The following is a 4,968-nucleotide window of genomic DNA, read 5'->3' as shown; positions in this document are numbered from 1 at the left end:
AAAAAAAGAACCCAAACTAGCCAGGCAGTGGTAGTGAACGCCTTTAATCCCAGCACTTGGGAGGCAGAGGCAGGCAGATGTCCGAGTTGGAGGCCAGCCTGGTCTACAGAGTGAGTTCCAGGACAGCCAGAGCTACACAGAGAAACCCTATCTCGAAAAACAAACAAACAAACAAAAAGCCCAAAACTAGACTGTGAACCTAGAAATGGAGTAAAGGAAAGAAGTGAGGTGAGGTACAAAGAGGAAGAGAGGCCAGGCCAGAACTGAGAAAGAAGGGGCTGGAGGAGGGGCAGGGATTACTATGTATCTGGGCATGGCAACACCTGCCATCCTAGCACTGGGGAGCTTGAGGCAGGAGGATCACAAATTCAAAGGTGGACAGGCAGAAGGGGAGGGAGAGCTACGTTTCCACAGTTTAATTAACACTGGCTGTCTGTCTTAGTCCTGAGTCTTTTTTTTGGGGGGGGGAGTCGAGACAGAGTTTCTCTGTGTAGCCCTGGCTGTCCTAGAACTCACTCTGTAGACCAGGCTGGTCTCGAACTCAGAAATCTGTCTGCCTCTGCCTCCAAAGTGCTGGGATTAAAGGCATGCACCAACTGCCTGGCTTTAGTCCTGAGTCTTATGAATCTTATCTGGAAACAAGTTCAGCAGAAAGATCAATAAAGAAGGGACTGGCCCTCACTGTATACCCTACCCGCCAGGGAAGAAAGTATTAGCAAGAGGATAAGCCATCCAAACAGGTTTCAACAGCCTGGATCATGCCTTGCCTGCAGGCCATGACAGCTCAGGGCCTTTTGTCCTCACAGCTAATAAATGTCTTTACTGTTCTGGGCAAGTCTACTCCGTTTTTCTGTTATTTGTAGCCAAAGGCTGGGAGTTGAGGCAGCCATCTTTAAGACTTTTTGTTTTTTTTTTTTTTTTTTTTTTTTTTTTTTTTTTTTTTTTTTTTTTTTTGAGACAGAGTTTCTCTGTGTAGCCCTGGCTGTCCTAGAACTCACTCTGTAAACCAGGCTGGCCTCGAACTCAGAAATCTGCCTGCCTCTGCCTCCCAAGTGCTGGGATTATAGGCGTGTGCCACCACCCCCAGCTAGGCAGCCATCTTTAAATACCCGCCATTACGGACTTTGCTCTTTTTTTATTGTATTTTATTATTATTATTGTTTGTTTGTTTGTTTTGAGACAGAGTTTTTCTGAATAGCCCTGGCTGTCCTGGAACTCACTGTAGACCAGGCTGGCCTCAAACTCAGAAATCTGCCTGTCTTTGCCTCCTAAGTGCTGGGATTAAAGGCATGTTCCACCACTGCCCCGCGGGACTTTGCTCTTGAAGTGCTTATGAAATGCTTGATTGTGACTCATTTGATCACTGGGATAGTCAAGAGGGGTCACAACCAGCTAGCAGTGGACAGGAAAGGATTGTAAACTGCACGTCCTGATAAATACATAGTGGCAGCATTAGATGCATGTTTGTAAATTCTACCCAGAGTGTGGTGATACATGCCTTTAGTCCCAGCACCCACTGGCAGAGGTAGGCCAACCTCTGTGAGTATGAGGTCAGCCTGGTCTACATAGCAAGCTCCAGGACAGCCAGGGTTATATGCGCGCGCACACACACACACACACACACACACACACAGAGAGAGAGAGAGAGAGAGAGAGAGAGAGAGAGAGAGAGAGAGCACCAGGTGACAAGGCTGCAAGTCCAGCGAAACCTAGATTCAGCACATCATGAGGTGGACACAGATTGAGACTGAACAATTGGACAAACAGAGATACCTGACATTAGGACAAGTAACCTTCTGAAGACAATATTCAAAGAGGAAAAACACAAACGTAATAGGCCACAGAAGGCACAGGATGCATGGGCAGGAAAATGTCTGGGCTGTCAGAGAGCCCACTTCAAACAGCAGCCTGATTCTGTGATACCAGAACATTCCTTTTATGCTCTTTCCTCTTCCCTTTAAAGAACCTTTGCATTTCTTCCTTATTTTTAGGGTGCAGCCTTTGATCATCTGTGGAAGGGGATGGGTGTAGAGCTCAAGGCAGTGCTAAATTCTAGGCAGGGGCTCCACCCCTGACCACGCTCCCAAGCCCCCACTGGGGGACTCTAGGCGGGGCTTTACCCATGATCACGCCCCTGTCCATTACTGAAGGATTCTAGGCAGGGCTCCACCTCCGAGCTGCACCACTAATACTAATCATTACCTGTGCTCATTTTTACTGAAGGTGTCTCTCTATGTGTCCTGGCTGTATCGTGTTCTGAGCAAACTGCTCACTTTCCCATGTGGCGGAATTTCAGGCTTCATTGCCAACCTCTTTTTTTGTTTCCTCAGTTTTTTTGTTTTTGTTTTTTTGTTTTTTGAGACAGGGTTTCTCTGTACAGCCCTGGCTGTCCTTGAACAATCTCTGTAGCCCAGGCTGGCCTGGAATTCAGAGATCCTCTTGCCTCTGCCTCCCTAGCGCTGGGATTACAGGTAGCACGCCTTTAATTAAAGACCACCACCACCTCCTCCAGGCCATTGCCAACCTCTTTAAAGGGTGTTTGTAAATTTCAGTGTCTTCTCTTCTCCCCTGTAATCAACCCAACTCGACCTCTAGAGGGAGCACTACACCAACATGCTTTCTGCTTTCCTGGGTTTTATTTTTGCTATTTTATAAATAAACATTATTATATATTTTAAATACTTGCAAATAAATTAAAACATTGTATACCAGAATTAAGCAAAACAAAGTCTGTACAACTCTACAAGTAGAATAGTATACAGTCAGAGCTGACATTCGGATGGGAAGCTGCAGGGCTTCTTTTTTTTTTTTAAGATTTATTTATTATATGTAAGTACACTGTAGCTGGTCTTCAGATACACCAGAAGAAGGCATCAGATCTCATTACAGATGGTTGTGAGCCACCATGTGGTTGCTGGGATTTGAACTCAGGACCTCCAGAAGAGCAGTCAGTGCTCTTAACCACTGAGCCATCTCTTCAGCCCCTCCACCACTGCCCGGCACACTAATTATTTTCTAATTCTAATTCTGTCGTGGACTTTTCATTTTCTGTGTTGAATGAATGCATTAAAACGAATTCCACACTGATAGTGTATATCTAACACAAAGAAACCCTGGAGCTGGAGGCTCTAGGCCAGCACCTAGAAATGTTTGGTTGAGACTCAGCATTGGACTTTCTTTTTCTTTTTAGAAAACATCTGTCTGTCTGTCTGTCTATCTGTTTATTTAAAGACTGGGTTTCTCAGTATAACCCTGCCTGCCCTGGAACTCACTCTGTAAACCAGACTAGCTTTGAACTCAGAGCCCCCTCTGCCTCTGCCTCCCAAGTGTGGGTTAAAGCAGCACTCCCTGACCCAAGCACGAATGTGACAATGACCTAAAAGGACAATTTGTGGGAACCATGTGGACTCTAAGAATTGAACTCAGGATGGGAGGCTCTTGAGGACAAACTCCGTACCCACTGAACCACCTTGCTAGCCTCTTTCCACCTGATTCACTTTTAAAAAGCATATTTACAGGCTGGTGAGATGGCTCAGCGGGTAAGAACACCGACTGTTCTTCCAAAGGTCCTGAGTTCAGGTCCCAGCGACCATATGGTGGCTCACAACCACCCATAATGAGGTCTGACACCCTCTTCTGGTGTGGCCAGGAGGAGGCTGTGGATGGCCTGAAGCTGGGTAACATGCCCTTGTCAGCTGTCCAGTGTGAGTGCTGGGAAGACAGTTCCAGCCCCCTGAAAGAGCGCCAATCACTGCTACCAGCCCAGGCTGCTTCCTGCCCCCATTCACCTTGTTTTTTGAGGCAAAGTCTCTCAATGAAACTGGAGCTCACAGAGGTAGCTAGGCCGGCTGGCCATAAAGCCTTAGGGACCCTTCCTGTCCCTCGCTCCCAGCCCTGGGATTACAGGAGTAGGCCTGACACTAAGTCAGAGTTTTACATGGGTGCTGGGATTCTGAACTCCAGTCCTCATGCAGTGTGTGGGACACTCCGTGGGAGTTCACTACACCCTAACTGAGGTGCAGGGCAGACCCAGGACCTCTGCACATGCTGGGTGCTGAGCTATACCCCTAGACCTATACTTACCTTTTCACTAAGTTGCCCAAGCTGGACTTGAACTCACAACACTCCTGCTTGAGCCACCTGGGTAGATGACACAGTGAGCCTGTGCCACCAGGCATGGTTTGAAGGCACTTTCCCTTCCCTCCAGAGGAAATAAAGAGAGCTTTGTTGACTGCACCAGGATGAAGGCTCTGGGGGTTCTATGTCCAGTGTAAGACAGTGTGGGTGGCTGTGGGGTGAAGCTCAGATATGTACACACTGGGCACACAGGAGACCCTGGTGTCTATGCTAAGCACCAAAACAGTCATGTCGGCTAGGTCCAGCCTGCTCCTCCTGAGGGCCTGCATCTGGGCAGCCTGCTCCTCCCGAGGACCTGCATCTGGGCAGCCTGCTCCTCCTGAGGAGCCTGGTCCAGCCTGCTCCTCCTGAGGGCCTGGTCCAGCCTGCTCTTCCTGAGGGCCTGGGCTGGTTAGTTCTAGAGTGTGGAGAGAGTCCAAGTCTTTTGTTGCCTCACAAAAGGGAAACTGGAGCAAGAGAGACAGAGTACTGGAACCTCACATTCTCCATGGGGAAACTGAGTCTCTGCATCAGGAGTCACAATAATAAATGTAACAAAAGCTCCATAGCAAGCCCGGAAGAAGAAGAGTTCCCCATGAAAAATTGGTAGAAATTTAAACCCAGGACCCCAGGTTCCACCATCCATCCAGAATCTAGTTAGGGGAGTCACCTAGGTCAAGTGAATCTTGCCAAGCAGCATGGTTTTTCTGGTCTAACCTAAGTTCATTTCTTCCAGGCTTTGACCAGTGAGGATGGTCCTTCCTCTACTCTAACTTGACTCCATCACAGTTCACTTAAAACAACTCTGAATGAGTTTGAGGCCAGCCTGGTCTACAGAGTGAGTTCCAGGAC

The sequence above is a fragment of the Mastomys coucha genome, unplaced genomic scaffold (genome assembly GCF_008632895.1).
Source record: "Mastomys coucha isolate ucsf_1 unplaced genomic scaffold, UCSF_Mcou_1 pScaffold4, whole genome shotgun sequence".
In the NCBI taxonomy this organism is placed as follows: domain Eukaryota; kingdom Metazoa; phylum Chordata; class Mammalia; order Rodentia; family Muridae; genus Mastomys; species Mastomys coucha.
The sequence above is the reverse complement of the archived record's forward strand: the minus strand, read 5'-3'. Positions refer to the sequence as shown.